The sequence below is a fragment of the Falco cherrug genome, chromosome 10, assembly GCF_023634085.1.
Source record: "Falco cherrug isolate bFalChe1 chromosome 10, bFalChe1.pri, whole genome shotgun sequence".
Lineage (NCBI taxonomy): Eukaryota > Metazoa > Chordata > Aves > Falconiformes > Falconidae > Falco > Falco cherrug.
In genome coordinates this window covers 36317355-36343414 of record NC_073706.1, presented here as the reverse complement: position 1 = coordinate 36343414, position 26060 = coordinate 36317355, and the positions used below count along the sequence as shown (strand labels likewise).

At 48.8% G+C, this 26060-nt stretch overlaps 1 long non-coding RNA gene across 1 annotated transcript; it reads right to left on the bottom strand.

Moving 5' to 3' along the window:
* Positions 1-12785: 12785 nt before the first annotated feature.
* Positions 12786-18016, bottom strand: LOC129736993 (uncharacterized). Its single transcript, XR_008734287.1, has 3 exons — positions 17963-18016; positions 17731-17821; positions 12786-12821 (listed from the first exon to the last, which is right to left on the bottom strand). It is a non-coding gene; the product is annotated as an uncharacterized LOC129736993 (long non-coding RNA).
* Between the last annotated feature and the right edge of the window lie 8044 nt (positions 18017-26060).

The window sequence follows — 26060 nt, the reverse complement described above, 5'->3', positions numbered from 1 at the left end:
GAAGCAGAGCAGTCAGTCCACAACCGGCACTGTTCTCCTAAAAGCAACTCTCCCCGCTCCCTCCCGGCTACGCTGGGAACCTCGGGCTCTCTGGAGATCAGACAAGAAGAAACAACATCTTTTTTCTGATTCCATTGGGCAAACATACAGCCCTTTTCTCCATGTTCATCCAAAGAAACCGTTTCCCTCCCATGCTCTCTTTGCTCTTGAACAAGGTCAGTGTTTTTAACACTGTTTCCCCAGCACTGAAAAAGAAAAAGGGTGAGGGAGGCTGTAGGTGCATCACATACCTTCTTCGTGGGCTTCCTCTGCGGGTGGTGTGGTGCAAGCAGTGATGGAAAGACAGGAAATAGGAAAAGAAAAAGAGAAAGAACAGATGTTTAAAGCTCTTGGAAGCCTGAGAAAGAGACCAAGGAATGCATGAAGGGGGGCGTGAAAAATAAAGGAGGGGGGAAAAAGTAAAGGAATTAGTGAATTAAGGCAGGGAGAAAAGGTATCTGGAGAGGCTGTCAGGAGTTAAAGATGCTGTAAGGTTAAGGCAGTGGTAAGCCTGGAGATTAAAGGAGAAAAGGGCTGCAACTGATCATTGTGGTTAATATTTGTTTCTCTTGTTTTGTTCTCTTCTGTCAACCCAGGACTCCTGTTCTCTCTGTCTCACACACACACACTCTTGTGTTGCAGCTAGGAGGAGTAAATCAGAAGTCATGTCACATACCTGGCTCATGAACTTCAGGTGTGAAGTGTCATGGAACAAGATGCGATGGAAAATAAGAGAATGAGAACGAGAAACCTGTTATTTCACACACCAAAAGAGCTTTTGAGCCAAAGGGGGGGAGGGGCAGAGAGGAAAAGGGGAGAGGGGGGCGAAGCTAAGACGTAAACCTGAGGTGAAATAAATGAATTACATTTGAAATAGCATAGAAACAGAAATCACAGGAAAGGAATTCAGTTAGGTGAAACAGGCAGATTTACGATAATAGTGCAGCCCTTCAAAATAAACTTCTGAGCATTATATGCCGTGAAGCACAACCTGATAGCAGAGCGTAGCAAGGTTTCCCTTGGCTTGAAATATGCACATGAACATGGTCAGCAGTCTCCAAGCGCTCTTGGATCCATCCTTTTCTACAGCAGGATGTCAGTCATTTGAAATAAACCCAGAGTGGTTTGGAAACCTACTGAAATACCTGCTGCACCTCAGCGTCAGTGTTCAGCTAACTTCCAAAGCAGCTCAGTGCTCTTCTCTACATCTGTAGCTGAGGCCATTTTCTTCCTTGAAGACAACTGTGATGTTTATATACACGTGCTGCTGGTCTTCACTTCCATTTGCAACACAGAATGACAACCAGATTACTTCATAGGAAGAAAACGTTCGTTCAAAGTCTGTGCAGGTCTATGTTCCATTCCTCTGGGTTTTTTTGGCAAAGCAAGAATAGATCAGCGGGGCAGATTTGCAGGGCAAATTTTGCTTTTCAGCCATATACGCACCGCAGAATATTTTCAAAAGCAGGCATAAAAATAATGCAAAATCTGGCGGTATTTGTATTCCCTGTGTACAGCCAATGGGTCAAATTCTGCCCCAAGCTTTGAAAATAAGCTTTCCCTATAGGAAGAAACACTCATTCTCATATCACAGTGCAGAATTTAACCCATTCCATAAGGGCACTTTTTTGCTGAGCTACTCTTTCACAGTAGTACATGTGTACCCGTAGTTTTTAGTAAAATTTTCATGCAACAGGTAAGTTTCCTCCTCCTCGCTGCTGTTTACATTTTACCTAGAAAAAAATATTAAACTAAAAAACCAACACACACACCCACACACCCCCAAAGGCATGCAAGTTACAAGCTATCATTAATTGAGAGGTTGTTATCTCCTGTCACCTTGTATTGGCTTCCCACACACACCATCCCTGCAGACAGACACTGGGGGGTTTAGAAGTTAAATCACATACCTGGAGGGGGGGCTTCATTTAGTAGGAAGTGTCAGGGGAAAAACATAGGAAAGGAAGATAAAAGAATTATAAATAAGTTATTCAGGAGGGGATCACCTCAAACTTTGTAAGACTGGGTTGAAGGAGTATCATTTGCAGACTAGGTTATAGGGATGGAGGGTTAATAAGAGTGGAAAAGGAGAGTAGTTACAGTGGGGTGTGAAGTGGGACAAGGAAGGAATGCCATAGAAATGAAAGATAAAGGGAATTTGAATGTTGATGAATTGCAACAGTTTATATCATGCAAATATATAAACAGTGGGCAGTTGTAGCAGCACCGGTGACCCTTACATGTGAAAGCAAGCATACCCAAGAAGAAAGTTCTACAAGTGTGCAGGGTAGCCTGTGTGTCAGGTGTGCCCGTGCCCCTTTAGCTGTGGGGGCAGGTATGGGGGTATGAGTTACTGCAGGGAAGTACCGCTTTGGATCTCTCGCTCGGCATCTGAAGCTCCCCACCTAAGGGCCTTCACTGGCAGATTTGGAACTTAGCTCTGCAGACCTGGAAGTATTGGGGTCTACACAGGGCTTGTCTGCTGCAAAGCAGAAGCCGCTCGCGCCTGCGTGCCGGGACCCTGCTGCCAGCGATGCCCGTGAGCGTGAGCAGCTTGTCTCTGCAGCTCGGGTACCTCCCTCTGCCCCGGCTGTGGGGTAACCACAGCCCTAAAAGTTTTCAGGGACACTAAAATGTTTCTTCTAAGCTTCTCGGAAGGTGACTTCCCAGTTACAAACCATAACTATACTTTCCTATAGGGAACATAAATTTTAGGGAATCTTAAGAATGGATTGATTTGTCATGACTCTGGTTTTCTTCAACAGCTTCAAATTCCTATGTACAGGAATTTTGCAGATTAATAGGAATTTAGATGTCACGCACATGCGCTTGGTTACGTGGAAAGTGTCAGCAAAGAAAAATAAAAGAATTAGAGCAAGAATCACAGAGCAGCAACCACTCTGAACTTGTGCGGGCCAAAGCTGTGACTTAGAAGATTTATTAGACAATGACAGCATTAATAACAAGGAAACTAAATAATCATACAGTGATGTGAAAAGCTGGAACAGTCTCCCTCTGACATAAAAGTTTTCTTTTAAGCTTGTTATATTTACATCTTTCCTTTTTGTTATACTTTGTGTTACAGAGGGAAAAGGAAACACAGGGAGTCTGTAGGTATGGTTTTATTGTTAATCAGATTATGTTAATACCTGGTGCCCTGCATAAAATTCAAGCTCATATATATGCCAAAGCTTGAGACCAACACTCAAGTAGTGAGTAGCAGTTCAATAAATACCAGGAGAAAGATGCACAGAGGCAGGTAAAGCAGCTGGGGTGGTAGCAATGACCTTTACCTTGCGCAAAGCAAGGTCAGAGAAACCTTAGGAGCAGGTGACAGACAAGAATGAAGATGGTTAAAAGGAGACGAGGACATGAAGCAAGAGTGGCGAGAACAGGAGGGAAATGAGAAGCGGCGCATGGATGTTGAAGTATTAAGTCATGCAAAACACAATCAGACAGCTTTCACCTCACTCACTTCGACCCTGGCGAAAGCCCTGATCTCGGCTAAACTAAGAGGCTGCTGTCCCTCTGCCGAGAGCAGTGAAATAACGGGGCTGGGGGGCTGCTGAGGTGTGGCTGCTTTCATAAAGCTGCTCCAAATGGCACAGCATAATTTTCACAGACAGTTTAGATGATGCTGCAAGTTCAGTTTCTGTTTTTCCCTGTAATAAGCATTATAACGTTCCTGTATGCGGGGTAAGGATGGCTCTGAGTCCAGTCAGGGGCTACTATTACAGCTTATATATTGCAATATTTGTTTACAAAAGTGTTATTACATTTTTCATGCAACAGTTAGCTCTTATCCTCATTATTACACATGACAGAGCAGAGGAAATTATTATTGGTGGAAGGTGTAAGGAAGCTGCATGTTACAGTTTATCATTAATATTTGATTTTTATCTGTTTTCTTCCACCATCTTTGAATTCCTGAGTATAATATTAGAGTTACTGGTATAATTTCCCAACAGAAATCAGATTCAATTGAATTTCAGTATTTTAAAACTCACGTAGATTTAGCTAAGATTTTGGTTAAAAAATAGAAACGGTTTAACAGCCATAAAAGACTGCATAGATACTGCATTTCTAGAACAAATCCTTTTCATTTTTTTGCTTTGTGACAGTCTCTCATTCCGGATCTGTTCTTGCATTACACTAAATATACTCCACATTATCCAGAAAGTCGATGCTTCAAAAGCATCTAAAATAGAATTTTTGTTTCAAAATTTGGAAATCTTCCATGGAGGAAAGAAGGGGAGGGGGGGCAAATGTTGGAACAAAATGTTTTGTTTCAACTAAACAAAAAAAAATATTTTCAATAGTTGCCAAGCAAGGCATCTCCTTTTTTTGTTTTACTTTGTTTGAAAAGTTTCCATTTTGTCCCAATTCAGAACATGACCCAATTGTAAAATTGCCAAGTGCAACTGAATTTCCAGCACATAATAACCCTTCAGATTGACGCAGAGGAATTCAGAAGTCACATACCTGGTTCATGGACTTCTTTAAGAGGGAAGTAGCAGGGAAGGAGATGCAAAGAAAGATAAGAGAATTAGAGCAAGAAACAGGATGATTAACAAAACCTTACACTTTTTTTTTTAGCCAGGATGGAGGGGTTAAGGGGATAAAAACCATTAATAAGATTAAAAAAGAAGTAGAGGGCACATATGGATGTCAATTAGAAATTCATGGAGAGGGAGGGGCAGGGGGTGTTGGGAGATAAAAGGTGCAGATGACTAATGTACATTTATCATGTGCCATTGGTAACCTTTGCTTGACAGAAATATTTGCTTGTATTAAAACAAGTCCATTACCCATAGTTTTGACTGTGCAAAAAGGTTACAGACAGCCTGTTCTTATTCATGTGCATAGAAATCCCAGCCTCTGCGGAAATCAATGGGCTTGGGGGAGCTGGCATTGATTTCCTTAGTGCCCAGGATTTCACCACTGGTGTGCAGGACTGCACCCCGACGGGGAAAGGTAAGTGCGAGCGTATGACTGCTCCTCGACCTGCAGGATCAAGTATCCGATGAAAGCCTCGCTGGACATGCAGAGAGGGGAAGGCAGAAGGGCAATTGAAAGGTAAATGGGTTTGGGCTGGCAGGCTGGTATTTTAATAAGCATGACCTACTATTTTGCTAATCACACAGATCCTCTTACCAGAGCTGGACTTCCGTTCGTATTGTAAAATCAATCAAAATTCAACCCTGCTACCCCCGTTTTTGCATAACACACATTAACCCGGAAAAATACCAATAGTTATGGGAAAAGCATGCAACTACATCTTTTCACTGAATTGGCATTTTCCGCAAATACACTGCAACTAAAACAGTGCCATCGGTCCAGTCCTTAGCCCAAGAGAAGACTAGGTATGCCACAACATGCCTCGTTGCTCAGGACTTCAGATGCAAGTCTCTCCACAACCACATACACCGCTGCAAAAGTGAGTTTTGCCTCTGCACGGTGGCAGGGGGGCAGGAGGATGAGGTGGATGCATCCAAGGGATGGAGCATCACCACAGGGCATGGCTATCCCACCTCCAGCCCCAGAGCACGGCATAGAGGAAACGGATTTGGGAACGCTATCCCCGTACCAACTGGTGTCTCTACCGATTGCCTGGTGAGAGGCAGCGGAGTGCCGAGGAACACATAAGCACTGCCCAGCCACTGCTTCGGGCATTGTTTTCAAAGCTGCGGTAAGTACTCATTACTCATCACACCGCTTATCCTACGAGAGCGAAATAGCTGTCAGCGAGCACACAGAGGATAATTTTGCATCCTCTCCTCTTCAGCCACCTCCAGAATTCCTGCACGCATTACCGCTCCAGACAGAAACAGAGGAATTCACAAGCCATGGCACATACCTTCCTCATGAGCTTTAGCAGGTGGGAAGAGTCACAGAGCAAAATGCAAAAGAAGACAAGAGCGTTAGAAACGTCAGAACAATTTTTCACTCATGCGAAATGGAAGGGGAGGGAAAGCCTGAGAATATATTGCAAGGAAATGAAATGAATACGGATCTGAAAAGCACTGCTGGAAGTAAGGGTACAAATGATCTGAGATATTAAAAGCTGATTTAAGTGGCCGTATCAGCCATTTGCCTTACACGCACGTTCCTGCAGCTGTGCAGAGCCCGGCGCAGCGTGCCGTTTCACAGCCCTGGTGCATGCCCAAGCGGATTTACAGCCTGGGGCCAGGATTTTGGTGGCACGTGGCTGCACGTACTACTGTGCAACAGTGGTCCAGAGACTCCATTGCATGAAGAAGAAAGCCATCTTTAATCATTTGCAAAGCTCAAGCATCAAAATTACCACCAGCTGCTCTATCCAACAGGGGTTTAAGCTGAAGGAAAGGCTATCGTGACCACATCAGCCTGGCAAAGGAGGGCAAAACCCCTCCGCAGCTTTGACAGCCGCTGTGGCAGCAGGCTGATCATGGGCACATCTGCACATTGTCCCGACCCACCTCCAGTGGTCCCAAACAAGCCTCCCGGGGACACCCAGGCAGTCTCAGCATGAAGGCATTGCAACCTTCATCCTTTCAAGAGGTTTACATTTCCTAGCAGTTTTTATACTTCTTTTTTTTTCATGCAACAATTACTACGTAGCGTCGCCGGTGCGTTCAATGTCAGGACAGGACGTGAATGAAGAGAGTATAAAAAACAAAACATGGCAAGTTTTATTCTCTGTTAATATGCCTATTTCTAAGTCCTGCTTCCTTTTGCTGTCTTACAGCTTATGGCTAAACCAGAGCTTACTCTGACAGACAGACATTCAGGAGTCATGTCACATACCTTCCTCCTCAGCTTCTTTAGGTGGGACGAGCCATGGGACAGGATGCAAAGGAACATTGGGAGAAACACATTATTATAGGCTATTGCACAGGCTGAAAACTCTGTTAAGCCAGCGGGAAAAGTTTTATCGAGTGAAGGATGCACTAATGGCCAGGAGGGGAAGGAATGAAAGGCACATGTTGATGGGAAGCAACTTCACCATGTGAAGGGAAGAGGTGAAAATTTGTTGGAGAGGGAAAAAATCACAGGAAGCTCAAATAATACATGCTGAAATGTCTAATTCCAGTGTTAGAGGAGCAACCTCCTGCCATTGCCTCTGCGCACAGCAGGACCTTGCACTGGGACAATTCCCCTGTGTTAGCCTGTGGCAGACCCGGCCACAGAGAGGTGGAAAGCAAAGGCAACAGAAGTGATAAGGTGAAGTAACTGGGTCCTGCACCTCTTGCACCACCCTCGAATCCCCCCCCCATCACCGCCAAAGAGACGGTGGGGAGCAGTTCGAAAGGCGATGGCACGTACCTGCTTCGTGAGCTTCATCAGGTGGGACATGGTAGGGAGCAAGATCAATGAGATGGAAAATGAGAAGTTAGACTAAAAAGTGTGTGAATGCAACAGGGGGTCTAAAAAACCACAGCGGGTAATGAAATGGAGAAAGAAAGGAGGAGGTGAAATGGAGACGGGCAACCAAAGCACACGCAGGTACAAGAAATGTAAAACCTTCTGCACCTGGATGCTGTAAAGACCCTGCAAACCGCCCAGAGGGGCTTTCCCACGGCATGGCAATCAGGTTTACCTTTGTTTCAAAGGTGCCCATCGCACAAAGCTTTGCAAATCGGGAACCAACGCACCCTTTGGCTCCTCATACCCGGAGCACCACATCCCAAACCTCTCAAGTGCAAAGGGTGGGTTTCTGTTCCAGCCCCTCTCCTCTGCCCTGCCTGTTCCACCTTGCAAAGGCTGCATGCAATGTGGGGAGCCAGCTGGGGTTACTTGCCAGTGTCTGCATAGATATAATTAATAAGATCTGCATTCTACAGTATTATTGCTTATATTATATATAATATGATATATTATAGTCTATAAACTTATAATATATACTATATATATAATATGGCATATTATAGAATGCGTACCACGTAAGGTATGGCTACACCCATACCTTATCACAGATGGATTTTGATCTCAAAATCCATCCGATCATTATCTGCCAAACTACACAGGAGAAACCAGTTGATACCCAAGAGAAACGTCCCTAGCCAGCCCCCAGCGACCCCATCCCACGGCAGCGGCAGGCGTTACAGACACCTGGGGCTGAAGCTCAGCCTCGGAGCCTGCAGCGGCTTGGCTGGAGGGCTGGCACCCGCAGCCCCCAGCGGCTCCCTGCCCCAGGCTGGGGGTAGGAGCCCACGCAGGTCCTCAGGGGTAGGGGGCACCCTTGGTGAAATTTGGGCAAGGGACAAGAGGAGCCCTCTGCCAGCGGATGGGTTGTCCCAGCATCTTTCTCTTGCCTCCAGCTTTCTTCTACCCGTTTGCAAAGTCGAGGGGCGCGTGGGCAGCGAGCCCTTCTGAGGGGAGAGGGGCTGGGGAGCCATTCCACGTACCTTCTTCTTGAACCTCTTCTGCAAGCAGAACACATCACATGGCAAAGGGAATGGGAGAAAACGAAAACAAGAAATATCTTATTGGAACATTCTTGAGGTTTGCCAAGCTCCCAGGCCGTTACGGGTAAGAATACACAATGATGGAATTACAGGGTGAAAGAGAATTAAAAATAACATTTTTATGGGCATATTATGAGGTTATAAATGTTACTGAAATATGGGAGTATGACCACAAATGAAAACCACATTAAAAAAGTCATCCAATATTTTATTCCTTATTAGAGCTGGCTAAAATGTCCTAACTGACTTTTGGTGAATCTGTAACCAGTAATAAAAGTGCTGCATTTCTTTTGTTGTAAATCTTTTTTGTGGAAAATTTTGGCAGAAAATTTTCACCACCATTTACCAATTTTTGAAATTTCAAATAAATTCATTTCTGAATTTCAACAGATGAATATGAACTTTACAGGGTGTCCCCCTCCCTTTTAAAAATTCAAGCTTTTGGAAAGAAAGGAGATGACTTGACACTACTGTGACAAAAATAATGTCAAGCAGTTCTGTAAAAAAGGTAGACTAAACCAAATATATATGTTTCTATACACATATATGTGTATTTATATTTAAAAATTATATATATTTGTGTATACAATATCCAGGGGGGTTATATGCATTCTATTTCTATATATGCATGTATTTTATTTATGTATTTGGTTGGTTGGTTGATTGGGTTTTTAAACAAAAAGCAAGGCCCAATTTCCTGCCAGCTCAATAAATGCCATCAATGCCCATCAGCACATTGATGTCTGTGGCTCAGGGCCGGGTCCCAGCCCCTGGATGTGGACCACTTGCTCTGGAGTTCTTCACACACATTTTTCCTCTGCACGAACAGCGAAAGAAAGCAGAAGCCATGTCACATACCTTCTTCCTGAGCTTCAGCTGGCAAGTGTCATGGAACAAGAAGCAACAGCAAGCAGGGAGATGAAAACAGAGAACAGTTAGGAACTGGTATTGGGGTGAGCTAAGGCCTGGAGAGAAAAGTGGTTAGAAAGTGATGGAGAAGTTATATGGAAAGGGGATGGATGACTTTGGAAGAGAATGCAGAGGTCAAGCAAATATGAGGAGCGAGAAGATACACCTCAGAGGAGACAGTCATGCAGATTAAAAATATAGGAAGTGACCTGCCTATTAATTTCATATTAATCATTAAATTCTTGAAACCCAAAAGTAGGCAGTTAGGGAAGGAAGGAGAAAGGCAAGAAATGTTTCTCCTTTAAGGAAGGCTTGTCTGTAGAAGCAACACCCTTTGCTTACTCTTTGGACATTTGACAAAGCATGAAGGATGGAGCATGAATAGCACCTTCACCTCTCTGGCTGTGCCCTCTGGGCAGGACCAGGGACACGATGCTGACTGAAGGCATCTGCAACCCATTTGGCATCTTGGTTTTCCTTTTTTGAGCCCTTGATCCCCTCAGAAGCAATGCTGGGGGAACTGGAGACGTAAAGTTAGCATAGCTTAGGGCAGGAACTACTCTGCAGCACCTCTGTTCCCACCGCCATGGGGAATCCATGGGGGGGGGGGGGGGGGGGGGCGGGGCGGGGGGGGGCAGTAAAGAAGAAGAAAAAGCAGCTGTGTATAAAAGCCCCAAGATGGACATTTTTACACAGGGGTAAGTCTCTTTCTCAGAGCTGGTCTCACACACTCCACGTGCAAATATTCCACCTCCCAGTAAAGAGTTTTGCTTTTGACGCCTTAGAAGATGTCTTGGACGCTAAGGGCAGATGCTGGGAGAAAGCCCCAGCATTTGGCCTTTGTCTCTGATCCAAACACCTTGGGAAAAGGAAGGACGACAACCAGCAGCTACGCTCGCCTGACCTGAAGCTGATGTGTCCAAAGTGCCCAGCAAAAGCAGCAACACCTCTCCAAAATCTTCCTCTCCCTGCTGCCTACAGAGGCTGAAACAGCTTGGGTGAGAAGGGCTTTTCATGCTCATCTTTCTCTGTCTCTCGCAGCTTTTCAAATCAACTTTTGCCAGCTAAAGGCACGTTAAAAAACTTCATCTTTGCCAGTCGGCTCTCTGCCTCCCCATTTCCACTCTCGGCAGCGCCCCGCTGGGTGCTCCTCGGGAGCCGGGCAACACGCTCCTCGTTTCAATTTCCAAATGTAGACTCAACCTGAGGGCATTGCCAAACGAGACCGCCGGGACCGCCAGTGCTACGTTGGGTGAGCTCTGCCCCAGCCCCTGCTCCACTCTGGGGTGAAGGCCGGGTTAGCTCCCAGCTTTACAGCCACCCCCTACGGCTCATACAAATCCAGCGTCTCACTGTAACATGAAGGGTCTGCACACTACGGCCCGGCTCGGCCACTTTTGTGGTTTCCGACTGATTTACTGATCAAGTGTTTCAGATCACCTTTAGCGGCAAGCGCCAAAGAGAAGGGTGAAATACAGACAAGGAAAAAGCAGGAGCAAGAATCAAAGAAAGATAAATTACGTTCCAAGGGGTTTTTTTGTTACCTTCTTCTTCGTACTCCTCTGCATTGAAATAGGGGAGGGGAGAAAAAAAGCAGATAAATCAACCATCAGCCTTGACACATCGGTAGGACTTTACCCATGGCAGAGCCCTTTGCGCTCTCAGGGATGCTGGGCAAGATGGTGTCTGAGAGGCCACTTCCAAATCCGCAAGTAAAATAGCAAATAAAATGACTTTGAGAAAAAAGAGGAGGCATAAAAAGGGGAGGAAGGAGATATCGTACTGGATTTTTTTCTTGGGCAATGGGAACTCAGGTGTACACACGCGTTAGAAGGAGGAAAGTGGAAGAGAGGGTCTCTGAGTACATAAAAAAAAGCAGCAAAGAAAAAAATCGTACGTTTCTATGTATATTGCTTGTACATGTTGTGGGGCTTTACATTTTAAAGCAGAAAATAGTACTTGTACAGAAGCCTCAAAATAAATTGCCAGCAGATGGCAGCGCCCTACAAAAACTGGCGGCATCCCCTGAAACCGGGGCATCGGCGTGGGGCAGCCCCGGGGGCTGCGGGGGTACCAGCGCCGGGACGCGGGGACACTCGGACAGACCGACGCACAAAAGGGACACTCGGACAGACCGACGCACAAAAAAGAAACCTCAGATTTGCTCAACTGTACCGGCACTTTTTGTTAAAATCTCAGCACCGGGCAGAAAGGAGAAGAGGACTCGGGCTGCGAGTGTGGCAGGCTTGCATGGAAGCGATTAGAGACAGAGTTAAGACTTACCCTCTCCTTGCTCCCTGCGAGAGAGAAAAAAGGTTATTGAGACCAGATAAATAATTCTTTCACTCCGTATCATCGCTAAGTTTTAAACAATACACTGAAGCAACCCAACGCGCTGTTGTTTAAAGCCTGCTGTGTCTTCTTTCCCCCATTCTCCCTCTGCTCTTTCAGGAGCCATTTGGTTTAAAGAGCAGTAAAGCGACTGCATTTGGGTTTTATTTTAAATAGCGTTCCCGACTCTGAAGGTGCACATAGATCTGCATCCAGGAATAATCCTGCCACCACCAGGCTATAACGTGGTACCCACGCAAGAGCGCCGTGCAGGGGCTGATGAAGCTGGACCTCAGCCCCAGTGTGACGGGCAAGCCAGCCTGCAGCCGCTGCCCCACACCAACCCAGATGTGCTACAGGCTCCCTGAACCCTAGGGCTGCCTACGAAAAACTTGGCATAGACCAGCTGCTGCTCCGTGTTTATCCCATGGCTGTAGCAACGCCAATCTCAGGGTCTGCTCCCGTTCCTTGCCCCCACTTGCCCGCCCCTCCTGTGCTACCATCACCTCGCATGAAACCCAAAGCCCAGAGCAGCCCTGGGGCCAGACCCTAAATGAAGGACATGTGTGTTAGAGATTTCCTGAAAATGGTGCCAGATCTCATCTTTGGGAAACAAGTTTTAAGAGCAGGCTGGGCAAAATGACACAGGTTAAGCTGAGCCTGCCTCGCAGCTGAGGAGGGGGCTACGTGACCACTGCAGGTCTCTCCGTGATGTCCCATGATTGCCCTAAATCTCCCTTCTGCACCTACTGATGCATAAATGTCAAAGGACCCCACTGGGTTTGGTCATGCTATTCCAGGTACAGAGCCACGGGCGCTGAGGGCAGGCTGAGCTGGGCAGAGGTGTTTGGAGGATGTCCTGTGTTGGACAGCGAGGGTGTCAGGGGCCTTTGATGGACCCTTTGATGCTCAAAATCAAGACGCCTCTTCCCCGCTGCCTTGGGGGGCTTCAGGCTGTGCACGGGGCAGAACCCAGCCTCTGCTCCCCATGGGGATGCCCTCGCTCTGCGGCACGGGGCCAAGCTGAGCAGGACACACAGGTGGCTTTAGCTCTACTTACACTTCCTCGGTATCAGACATGTCGGCAACGGGTTTCTAGACAAAAGATGAAGAGAAGAAAAAAAAAGAAAAAAAAAAGAGATGTTATTAGTGAGAGTGCCTCCAAAAAAACGCCAAGCAGGAGCAGATGGGTTGACATCTGAGGACAAAAAAAGCCAAGCACCTGCTTTCCCACACAGCAGCCAGTCCCCCACCAACACTGCCATTCTAGGAGCAGCACAGACCTTTGCCAGCCAGGTTAGAGGAGAAGGAGAGGGGAAGAGGAAAAGATCATCTGGAAAGACATGCCCTGTCAACCTGGCTGCTTCCCGCAGGCAGGCACGGGGGGAGACCTGGACCCGGCTTTAAGTTACCAAACCTCCGGAGCTCAGGGAGACGGGCACAAGCCAGGGCGTCCTCTCACACCCATCTGACATTTCCATCGCTCCAGCAAGACCAGAGAAATTTTTTGTTCTTTTACCCTATCACAAGTGGGCAGGTGCCAGCTCCAAAGCATTAGTCAGAGCTGAAAAAATAACAGAAACTACCAATACACCCCGAGATAACTACTTATTTGTCAGCGCCCAAAAGCGTGTCTGGTTTATACAGCTGATGAATGAATGAACAATTATCTGTTGATTAGTTTAAGAGGAAAACTGGCCAAACGCCCGGTTGGGCAGTTGACATCAGTGTAACCAGCTGTATTTATTACACCCAAGCCTTGCACCATGGGGCAGAAACGAGCCCATCCACGGCGCTGCTGTGCCTTGCATCTCTGCGCAGCCCTGGTCAGGGCTGGATGCAGCCCACCGCCCACAGAACGGGTGCAAGGGCTGGATGTGGTCCCTCTGCTGATCCTTGCTGGACCCCAAGTGCGTGTACAGGAGCCTCAGACAGAGTCAGAGAGAGCAGAGCTGCTGTTCGGGGGGCACTGCAGTGATACCGCACGCTGCGCTGGGGTGGGTGACGGCAGCGGTGAATACTGTGGCTCTCCCAAAAGCGTCGGCTGCCCTGAGGCCAAGGGAGGAGGTGGGGAAGGACCCTCCAAAACTTCCTCCAAATCTGCGGCGCGTCTCAAGTTAGAAAGCCAGGCTCCTCCTCGCTGGGAAACCCAAGCCATGACATTCATGACTTCATTACTCAGCTGATATATGAGAGATGTCTTGAAGGAGCAGGTGGGCTGACTTAGGCTCAAAAGGAACAACTGCAGCTCAGCAGCTTTCTATTTCAGAGGAAGGCAGTAATCCCATAGGCTCCAACCCTGCCCTATAAGGGATTCTCTCCATTCCCCAGCAATGACCCTGGGCACCACACGTTAACACCAGCAGGATTTAAAAACCCCATGTCCTAAGCAGCAATAAACAGCCAGCATTTTTTTCCCCTCTGGTTCCTCATTTATCCTGTTTCTGAAATTCAGCATTGCCCTGGAAGTAGTGCCAGCAACGGCTGTGTTACGACCTGACCTGAGTAGCTGGACTGGAGGGTGATCTGCTAGGACACAGGAGATCTGGGTTCAGTGACCTCTTGGTCCCGGGCTGCTTTTAACTTGGTAGCCATGATTGCCCACTCCTCAAGTGCAACAGCCACCCCAAGGAGTACTCTGGGGACTCTAACCCCACCAGGCAGGAGGAATCTTGGAGGAATTTCATGTCTGGGCGGATTTTCAGCTCTGCAAAAGGCTTTTCTGCTGCACTGATTCCTGCTGCTTCTTCTGTTACTTACTCAGATGCTACAACACCTCTGGTCTCTCTCCCCTGGTCTTTTTTATCTGGATCATCAAATCTTCAGGGTAAAGATTTCCACTTGCTCTCCGCACAGTGGCTAGCAAGTTTACAATCTCATTTCAGCCTCCAAAAATTATTCAAACTATTAGTAATAATGCTTGGCAGTGTGTTGGTTTATGCAGCGGGACAGCAGAGCTTCTGGCAAAAGCCCATCAAGGGAAGCTGCCAGATGCCCAGCTGTTGGCTTCTTCCAAAATGCAGGATCTGTAAAGGCTCAGAGCTATGGTCAATCCTCCCACGGATTCTGCCTTTAATTTATAAACCCAGATTGCCTTCTTGCCAAGGGGGTGTGTGTGTGGAGCGGGAAGACGACTTTTAAAGGGCTTTGAGCTAAACTCTTCTTCCCTCTCTCTCCGGTGAGAAAAGTAGTAATACTGCTCAATCCTGGAGAAGAAATCAGCTCGAGAGCCCGGCATATGCACACTGAGAGCAAACGTCTGGTCGGTGTGGGGTAGGCACGTCATGCAGCGCATGCTGTTCTTTCCAAGGCAATTGAAGTCAACAGGAGTCTTTGCAATCAGGCTTTCCATTAACAGTTATTGGAATGAGCTCATCTAGACTCCAATTTAGCTCTAAGGACATCTTGCCGAGGGTTGTCACATTGGCTGTTCCCCTACACCCTTCCATATTTGTTAATCCAAGCGCTGCAAATGCGAATGGGATTTCGCATGGCATCTGTCCGCATGCTATAAAAGCCGAGCGAGAATGCCAGCATCCCTGACACAACAAGACCCCAGTTCTGAGGGGGTTTCTGGGCCCCGGATAAAACGAATTAATAACAAGTGCATTGGCAGACTGTGTGCAGAGATGAGCCAGATGCAGAAACCCCACAGGATAGAGCAGGTTGGGGAGAAAAAAATCCAGGGTGAGATGCAGTTTCAGCCTTGCAAGGACCAAACGTTCAGCCAAGTTTGGTCACTCCGTCGGGAGGAGCTGGCATTTAAGGCTGTAGCTGACTGCCACTGCCCTGGCTGGAAAGCCAAAAAGGTCTCGCCTTGAGAAGAACAAGGTGTCTATCCACTTCGTGGCATTCAGAAGGCATCTGGTCCCTCAAAGCCAGGGGCAAAACACAGACCATCATAGCAACAGCCCCCCGAGATGAGAAAGGCTCTTGGACACCCAGCACTGTCCACGTAGCTAACTCTGTCATCAAAGCAGCCAACAAAACCAAACCGTATTTACATCCAAAAGGCAATAAAGCAAGCAATCTGCTAAGAGCAGTATTTTCTGCAGTTAGGATTAAGTTCGCTGAAGGCAATGGAAAGTCTCCAGCTGGCTCGGGATTACCCTTCAGTGGAAATTACTTTACACGCAGCAAATGCAGCCTAAGATTAAGGCTGTTAGCACCTTAAGGCAATAACTGGGTTTTGTTTGTACAGCGGCAGAAAAATGGGGTCTGGTCTTGACTGAGGTTTAAGGATGTAATAAAATCAATTAGTTAATACTGCCCACCATTTGGAAGGAAATCAAAACACATGGGAAAGTTTTGCCAGACCAAAAACTTCCTGCCTGCTCCCACCCCTTAAAGGTGAAAGCAAAGGTTAGCTTCTGCATTTTGCTCGAGCTAAGCAGGTCACGGCTAGAAGGACAAATCCCCTGACCCTCATTAGCCTCAGGTGGGCAGGAATGCTGCGTCCCTTTTGGCCCTAAATGATCCTGCCTTTGGCTGAAAGAGCAGAGCCAGCACATCCCAAGAAACCTCTTGGCAGCTGAGAATGCGCCAGGGAGGGGGTACGGGCTGCCTTGCACCTCTGGGCCATCCCTGGAAATAACCCGCCCATCAATCATCCCTCCCAAGCCAGGCCATACAAGGGAGGCAAGGTAGCGAGAGCTGTATGGAAAGGGGGGAGGACAAAAGTGGCCACGCAGGGGCCAGGGGACCTGGCAGGGACAGCTATCAGGCGAGGACAAGGGGTATGATCTGCCAAGCACCACACGGCCATGCTTTTCCAGCAGGAGCTGCTGCAAACCCACTGCAGCTATTTTTTTATATGCATACATATATTTATTGACACATATGTTATATGTAATATATCTATTAAATATAAAAATGGATGCATATACTTTTTATATAGAAAAGTATATGTATAAATTTAAAAGTATAGATGTATATACATATACTTTTTTGAACATGTATTTCTTCTGTCCCTCTGCCTCCTCCTTTGTTTCTGAACTGCTCGGTACACCCCAGCAGAAGCGTTTCTCTCCCCTGGGGCTGGAGAACCAAGTACCCACGGCAGCGCTGCTGCTGCAACAGGGTAGCAGGACCCAAGCGGTGCTGCAGGCTCCACCGACCCCCCGGCACGATCCCGACCCCCTGCCCCAGCAGCAGCTCTGTCCTTGCCTTTGGGGAGATCCGATCCGTCTGACCCCTGCCTGGGGTTTGCTAGAAACAGCAAGGCTGAGGCAGAGGGTGGAAGACCACCACCGTGCTTAGCTTCCATCCCCTGCCTCTCCCCCAGGCCTGGCAGGGACCCACGAGGCTGGTGCCTTCGCAGGACACCCCCCACCCCAACAGCCAGGAGCTCTCCGCTGTGGGGGGAGATGCCCCCCACGCAGGGTAGGTGGGGTCAGGCCAGCCAGGTGCAGGGGCTGGAAGCTCTGCAGGTAGGGAACATCCCATCACTGCTCTGAATTTAATCCCCTCCTCCTGCCCCTCCGCGTGCACAGGGAGCTCCTCTCCCAATTTTCTTTTTTTCTGCGGGAGGTGCAGTTTTCTGTGACCATATTTGTTTTTCTCAGGTCTCTCTCTAGCCCCGGCCCCCCCCAGCCCCCCTCACCTGCCAGCAGGTCCCCACTGGTCCTGCCCCTCATCCCTCCACCTCAGCTTTCTCTTCTCCAGGTGATGGGAGGGAAGGGCAGCAATTCCTTCCTGCTGCTGGGGGGAGTTTTCCCAAGAGACACCACTCCATTCCCAGCCCCACACCTTGGTCTTGGAAGAGTCTTTGCTCCCACCACCCATCCTTGAGAGTTCAGAGCACCCAAATCTCTGCAGGGGACATGAGCCTCATGCGATACCCAACCAAAGCCAGGAAGGAAAACTGCCTTTCCCTTAGGATCCTGTGCTGGATCCCAAGTCCTGTTGACCCCAACCCTTCCCTAGTGCTTCTCCATTCAGACCAAAGCTCAGCCCCTCGGCAGTTGTACCCCTAGCAGCATCCCTTGCCGGGGCTCCCACTTACCTGGGAGGAGCGGAGAGAAGTGCCGAGCTCCCTGCTGAAGGGGAAGGGTAGGCTGGGATCTGCAAGCGTCCCAAGGTGATGCAGCTGTCAACTTATAGTGACATTTGATCGTCTGGAGGAGCCTATTGGCCCCAGACTCCCTGTGCTCAGCAGGGAAGGGAACAGAGCGGGATGGGGCAGGGGGGGTGGATGGAGGGGGAAGCGAGGGTAGAAGGAAAAAAAAAAGTCATACCATGTATAGGAGCAGCTGGAGCAATTGCACAGATGATGCTAAGATGGGAGGGACATGTTTGGAGGGAATAAAAAAAACCTCCAGGGCTTATGTTTCTATATTTACCACCCCACCAGGCAGGCAGAGCTTAAAGGGGGGGTATCTGAGGCAAAGGCACCTCAAGAACAAAACGCAGGGCCCCCACAGCTCCATGGTGCATAGTCACTGCTTACAACCTGGTTGTGGCACCCTGGCTCTTGCAATCCCAACACTCAGCAGCAGCCTTTGCCCTCCCAGCCGGGCAGGGGCTCTTCCCTGCTGCCCCTCTGCACGTAAACTGCTTCGGTTGTGCTGCAGGGTTAGAGCCTGCGGCCACCTGGGGACCTTTTGCTGTCTGATGCTCTTTGAAATGAGGAGTCACGGGGCGAGTGAGAAGTCAGAAGCACTTAGCACACGTGTCACGCATGTGTTTGTGTGTGGGTGGCATGTAGCACGCACCCACCTCTTGCTAAGACTGCCAGGGCTCTGCCACACATCAGGGCTGGAGGAGACCTGGACAAAAGGCAAGAGAGCAGGAACACAGCAAGAGAGCTTGTCTGCCTTGAGCCACACTCCGAGCCTTTCTTAGCATGATACAAAAGAGTTACTTAAGGAAGGTCATCTTGGAGAGGGCAAACCCCAGACAGCTGGACCCCACCTAGGACCCTCTAGGTGCCCAGAGGGGTTTTGCCACCCAAACACCCTCCACAGCTGCACGGCTATGCCAGCAGAGGATTGCAGTGCCTTGCACAGCGCTCTGGCTCACTGTTTCCATTTCACTAAACCTCACAGGCTTCAGCTCCCCATCCCCTCCCTCCCGCCTGTCCCCTTGGCAGGGCTCCCCAGCGATGCAGAGCGTGCCCTCCGGTGTGCCTGGCAGCTCCAGTACCCCCTTTCTCCCAGCCTGTAGGAGCAGAGAAAAACTTTCGGAGCTGCGGGACAGGCGATATTTTTGGCCTGGGTCACAGATTGATTCCTGCCCACTCTTTCCCTGCCACTTGCAGGAAAGAGTCCCCAGCCGAGGATGTAGAGACAAGCTTTTTAAAGCCGTGGAGCGGGAGCAGAGCGCTGCAACCTCCCATTCACCAGGTAACATGCACGAGCAAAAATCCCCTCTCCAGCTTGTCTTCTCCAGCTTTCCAGCAGCTTATCCCCTCGCCTCCCTCCTGCAACCTAGCTCAAGCCAATGCTTTTGTTATCCATCAGGTGGGAGGGGGACAGTGCATCCATCCTCAGCACCTCGGCTTCGGCTGGGCGTTTGCCGGGTGGGGTTCCAGGGGGGCACCCTGTGCTGCTGAGGATAGCGGCACCTGCATGGGGACGCACAGCCAGGCCAGGTATCGCAGCCTCCACTCCCCTTCCCCAGTTCCGCTGAAAGCTCTAACGCAGCAAACCAGCTTCCACGCCGTGTTTTCGGCACCGTCAAGCATTTTTGCCATCTTCCACCGGCTCATTTTCCTCGGGCATTCCACCAGCTGGGCACATCTCCAAGAAATACAGTATTTGCCCAAACTGGCAGCAGAGTGGGGATGTAAGGGAGGGGAGTCCCCCAGCTGTTTCTCCTTTTCTGCTCGCGGTGGCCCCAGTTTGGCAATGGTATTCACCAGCCTCCTTTGCCTGCAGGCTGGTTTTAGATTGTCCCTGCTGCTGACGGGGCATCGCAGCTCAGGTCTCCCACACCAAGGACAGGATCAATCAATGAAAAAGAAAACATGTGCATCCAAGTGCGTGTGAAGCCTGGGCTTACCAGGCCGGTTCTCAGCAGATGCGAGGTTGAAAGCTCCCGTGGTCCCATCTGCTGGAAGTGGGTTGGCAGGAGCACCATGAGCATCTTGCAGGCTTGCACAGCCTCCATCACAGCAGTGCTGCTTGCACACCAGTGGCAGGAGCACTCTTCACATCACTCAAATTTCCCTCTAAGCATCTTGACAAATGTGACATTGATGCAAGCTGCAGGAGGGACAGGTAACCAGACATTTCTACCTGCTGCAGCTCTATTCTATAACGGATGAGTTGCAAACATCTCTGCCTGCAGCATCCCCCCCAGTTCCTCTACACATGTGCCTGCGCTCAGCTCGGTTCCTGATCTGGATGTTTTGGGCAGCTGCTCTGGGCAATGCCCATCTTTACATTAGGTCCATGCTCTGTCTTCCCTACCGTGGCCCCTTGCCAGCAGGGCCCGTCTGCCCGGTGTGGTCCCGACGGATGCCCGTGCACCCCGCGGGCTGCCTATTTCACACATACCCTACGTCTAGTCCTTATTTCTCTTCTTGATGCCATCGCGCAGCAGTTTCATTCACAGCCTGCAACATTTTCATCACCAGCTTTGCCTCTCTTTATTGTAGATTGTCCTGCTCTAGGATATACATTTTGCGCTTTCTTGACACCATCTCTCCTCCCTGCATCAGCAGCAAGGTGTACTTGGACTCACCTTTGAGCAGCTGCAGTGCAGCCACGCAGCCTGGAGAGCCACAAATCACCACCGACTGCCTCACGCTCCCTACTGCTCGCGTGGACCAGATGAGGGAGAGGTGATCCCGGCTGCGGCTGTGTTTCTACCTAAAGCTGTCAGATTTAGAGAGGCAAAGGCACAGCGAGCACCTGCCTTTGGAGAAGCCCCTCTCACCAGCTGCCAGGTTAGGAGACAGCCCCAAGGCCAAAGAGAGCACACGTGCAGGTCACAGGCATGGACCGGGGTCTCAACCTCCATAGAGTCCATCCGCCTGTGGACCTCAAGCCTGTGCCTGGCATGCTGTTACAGCAACAGCATCTCTGCTGGGGAGGGGATACAGCACACCGGTGTTCCTCTTTGAACAGGAGTGACAGGCCGGGGCACAGATCTAGAGAAGTTTCCACTGGGTAACCTGGCCCAGTATCGCATTTCTGTTGGGTAGGTAGGAGCACCAAGGCTGGTTATTTGAGACGGGCCACGGGAATATGCAGCATAGCAGGGCCACTTGCAGGGGAGCTGGAATCAGCTGTTCTCATCTTCTTCGGCTGTCAGCTGAACTATTGCAGCAGCCAGTGCACCCAGGGGGAGATGCCTTTAAATACAGTGTGCACACATTAGCCCCGGTAATTTTACAAATTGCATAAAGATGGGCACTTTGTCTAAATGCTTGTCTTTTTTTCTTTTAATTCCCTCACCCCCTGTGCTCATTGCACACCAGTCAGTGGGAAGCATTTCCATGGATCACTGCCTCCCACGGCTGGATGATGCCCAGCCAGTGAGCTGGAAAAGCGCATCTGAAAACCTCTACGGCCCTGGAAGCCTGGAACCTGCGGCACCAGGTTCATTAAAAACGAAGCGTTTTAAAGAAAATCAGCTACGCCCTTCCCGTAACACAGATGCTCTTCCACATCCCAGAGAGACCTAACTCCTGAAAAGAAACAACATGTATTCCTTGTTCACCAGTTACTGACCAACACCGGGCAAACTGATCTGATACCGAAGTGCATCCTGCGTTGCCCACGAGCTGTGCCAGAGGACCTCCTGAGGTCCTTCCTCACCCAAACCCGCCCACAACTCTGCACTTACATCTTCGTGCTGGAGCTACAGAGCAACTTTAACTGACACCTTCTATCATCTGAAAATAGTCAAGTTATCCAAAGCAAATTTATTTGCAAGGAAAATAGGTTTTACATGAGTTGTTCCATCATTCATTGTCTGAATGTTTCTTTAATTCCGCCTCCCGCCCAGCGTTGTCTCTGAACGCTTTCAAAACAACATCTTTTGATTTTTTTGCATGATACAGCCATTCTGGTTTTGGCACCTTCATCTGCTTATACAGACACCAGCACTGAAATGCTTCAAGTTACCTGGGAAAACATGTTGATGAAGCTGACTGGGGAAGGGTAGGGTTGTGTTCTTCTGGTTTCTGACACTCAATTATAAACCTTATACCGTGATTCGGGGCAGGCAGGAAATGGGAATCACAAAAGCCATTTGGGAACAAAAAGTCAATTCTCATCCAGTTCCTCCCCTTTCTTCTTTTTACCCCCGCCCCCCCCCCCCCCCCCCCCCCAAAGAAACGGATTCTGCAGCAGGGTTTAATCTACTCTAACCTTGAACTGCTGATGTCCTACGTTCACTGAAACACTCTTTCCAACTTCATTGAAGTAGCTGCCAATAAAAAGGCAGATCAGACAGTCACTAAGAAAGTACACTCAGAGAAAAGACAAAATTATATGCATATATATATAAAAAATAAATATCTTCTATTCCTGGGTAAATCCAATGACCTGTTTTATGCAGCCAGTCAAGCAGAGATCAGAATAGCCTTAAACTTTCAAACCGGCTCCTCTATTTCAGTATCAGCAGGCTGCTGCCATCTCGCTGGCAGTGATGGGATCCTGAGGCATCTGAAACACAACTCAAGCCGGCCGAGCAAAGACCACGCTTCCTCCCTGTCTCCTCTAATACCCCGCTCGGCAGCTGGGCTCAGGACCTCGGTCCTCGGTTTGTCTCTCGCTCCCCCGGCTGGAAGAGCGCTGGCGCAGTGCTTGCACCGCTGGCGGCAGCTGCGCTGGCACAGGGCAGCGCGAGGGACCGCCGGGCTGTGGGATCACCCACCTGGATCCTGGAGGGTGGCTGGGGAGCCGCAGGGGCCAACACCTTCTCCTGATGGTGGCTTCATGGCATCTCAAACGTTCAGAGGCACATAAAGGGGAGTAAAGGGCAGCAAATGAGCTTCCTCTCATTAATGACCAAATTACCTACTTATGCCTCCATCTGCCTTCCTGATACGGCTGTTCTCCTCCTTGCGTCTGGAGGGAGGGAGTCAATCAGCACTTCTGGAGAGGACTCTAGTGCGTTATCCCTTCTGTGAAACTCGTTCAGGAGGAGAATCTGCCCCCTCTTATCCCCTCTTAGCCTGTAAGAACAGAAACTTTACATCTTTGCATAAGAAATAGGGAGGGATCTGAACAGCTTGTGCTTCAGCATCAGATGCAAATGTAAGCCAGCCTTGTGCATCATTTGTGCAGCATACACTGCAAGTGCACTCGTTAGACTGGTGTGGTTTCAGTGGTGACAGTGGCAGAGCAGGGTACAACATGTCCTTGAGCATTTTAAATTCTGTTGAAATTTTCTTATTCATAATGGGGTTTTTTCTAAGTTTCCAGTCGGGTTGGCTCTGGTTGTTGTTGTCTGTTTTTTCTCCCAGCAACTTTTTCAGTGTTGGAGAGACACAAAGTCACTCTTAAAAGACAATGGCAGTTTTGAGACGTTGAAGTCATCAGTCAAAGAGGAATTAATTGCATTAGGGTACTTGCATGAAGGATTGAGCACCTACCCCCCAAGTCCTTCCATGGGTCAGTGCTGCCCTAAAGAGCAATGCATCCTGCAGAGCCAGGCATGATCTCATCAGTCATCGGGGAGGCAGAGAGGGAGAAAGCCAAGAGCTCACCTCTGAGACCAACCCCAAAACACCAGCATCTGCATCCCTTCCATGAGAACTGGCCTCACCCACGGCTCTGACGGCTGCTGGTGCTTTGCTACCTTGATCCACAACAGAGTGACTCAAAGCCAGATTAGAGATGCATTAGCACACCAGGTCAATGAGCGACAAGGCTTCACCCAGTGGTACTGGAGAAGCAGCAAGAGTTTGCCTGTAGAGCTGGCTTTCTGGCATAGCTCACCAGCATTTCAAAAGTCAGATGGAACAGACCAAGCTTAACCCGGGTATAAAGCTGCTTTTATGGTATAGATTTCCAAAGATACTGCTTTTGCATGCCCGTCTCCCTGTGAGCAGGGTTAACCTACTGCCTGCCTGGCCACCCACGCTAAAAGGCTCCTGAAACGCTATGAAAAAACAAAGCCCAAACTGGAATGGCTGCTGGAAAAGGGGATGAAATGCCCCAGGGCCAAGAGGCAGTAAATAACTGCGTGGCATTCGGCCAGCTCACACCTCCGGCCAGGGCAAAGGAGGGTATCGGTGCCATCCTCACCACCTCACTTGAGCAGTCTCAGCCCTGATCTTTGAGTCAAAATGCACACAACCAACCAACCAAAATTCGCCAAACCGATCAGGTCCAAGCCCCCTCTGCTCCGCAGCATTCTCCACGCTTGCACCCTCTGCATACAGCACATCCCTCGCCAGGAACAAGCAGAGACAGAATTTGTGCTCTTCCTCTCTGGTGGTGCGAACAACAAAAGCACAGCCCCAAATTGGCATTTTGCAACCCTGACTTTTGCAAAACAGTAAGTCTGACCAGCAAACTTGAAAAGCCTCCAACTGGTTTCATTGCCTGGAGCTACTCTGCTAGAATATCTGTCCTGGCAACGTCACCCTCATCTGCCCTTCACCTCTCTGGTACTTTAGATGCCAAACTTTGCAAGAGCAAAGCTGGGGACATGCAATGGTGTTACTTGAGAGCCCTTCTTCACGCTAATTTTAAATGATGGACCTTTTCATGCTTTCAAAAAGAAGTCACTTTATTTATTTTTGAGAAACCTCTTGGACTTACTGGCTACTGTAAACACTCTTGTCCATCTGATGTTTTGTACTTACCTGCAGGGCTTGAAAAGTCACAAGAAAACAGCGCCCGAAATGATCTTGAAGGAACAATGACCTGTTAATTTTGTAAACCGAACAGGGTAACATGATGCACCCAACATGCAAGTGATTGCAGATGGAAACAAATTACACATCAGTAAGTACCAAATTTCACCTTTCTTCAGTTAATATTGATTCCTGGTTTTTGTGGTAGACTCTTCCTCCATCACTCAGCTGTTTGCTCTGGGAGGTGTGCTGGCTCCGTCTGCTTTAGACAGCTAAGGCGTGCTCCCTGTGGGTTCAGGAGACCCTCTGCGGACACCCTGGGTCTAGGCTAGATGTCTCTCTGAAGAGAAGGGATCAGACTGGACCATTGGAGATACAGCCTGGGTCTCATCCTCAGGCTATTTACACCTAAATGGATGAGACAGTCCAACGGTGAGGATGAGGACTGAGCCGCAGGATGGGAGCCAGGACCAGTGCCTGGACCTGCTGTTTTGGCTGTCCCCAGAGGAGATGAGCAAGGCAGGAGGCCAGCTGAGATGCTCGTAGCAACCACCCATAGCCACCTGCAACCTTAGGAAGGACTACCTACCTAACCAGGCACCTCCAATCCAGTAATTACACTTGTAGTTTGCTGGTTTCTGCTTTAAAGTGCTTGCTCATATAAATCCCAATGACACTCTCCCCTTACTTTGCTTCAATCCCCCCCACTCCGCTTCTTCCCATCCCCCTCCAAAGCCCCAAGCCCAATGCACTTTTTTCTATTTACTTGAAAGATGAAGTGTGCATGTCTTTAGTATTGCTAAACTGCTATTACTTACAGTTATCGTGAAGAGATTAAGCACCTTTCTGAAACTTGTGATCTAAATTAAATTGTTCCACTGCAAGCAAAACCCTCAGGGGACCCAATGCGAAACCACAGGGAGATCTCCTGTGCTGTCTCATTACGATTATCAGGACCCTTGTAACAGGTCCATCATTTCTGAAGCAAATGCCAGCTCCAGCTGCACTTCTCACCACCAGATCAGTTCTTTACCTGCTTTATATATATATATATATATATACACACACACACATATATATATGTATCATGCAGCATTAGGGAAAGCGTGTTGAGCTGGCAAGAGTTACCAAAAGCGCAAGCTCAGAGCCTTGCTCAGCAGCGTATCAGCTGCCACCTCAGTATTTATAGCTGCCCCGCTCTCGGAGCTTGTTTATTTTCCTTCCCTAAGGTGGCAGTGGCAGGAGGGGAAGCTCTGACATTCGGGCCCAGGTGTCTCCGAGCCTGACCTTTCCTTCAAAGAGCAGAAACTGCAGGCACATTTCAAGGAACAAAGTCATTTGGCAACTCTAGACTCGTGCCCACGCGGGGCAGAGCTGCAAGCAAGGGTCGAGCAGAGATCTGTTAAATGAGCCAGCACATATACATAAGGGTGGTCATAAAAATGAGCCTGTAATTATTTTATACCTGGAAAGGGAACCAGTTGAAGTCTAGCCCCCAGTCTCAAGGCAGAACAAATGTTACATAAAGATACAGTGTTCAAACCAGGCTGGAGTTTTCCATCAGCTAAGATTTCCCC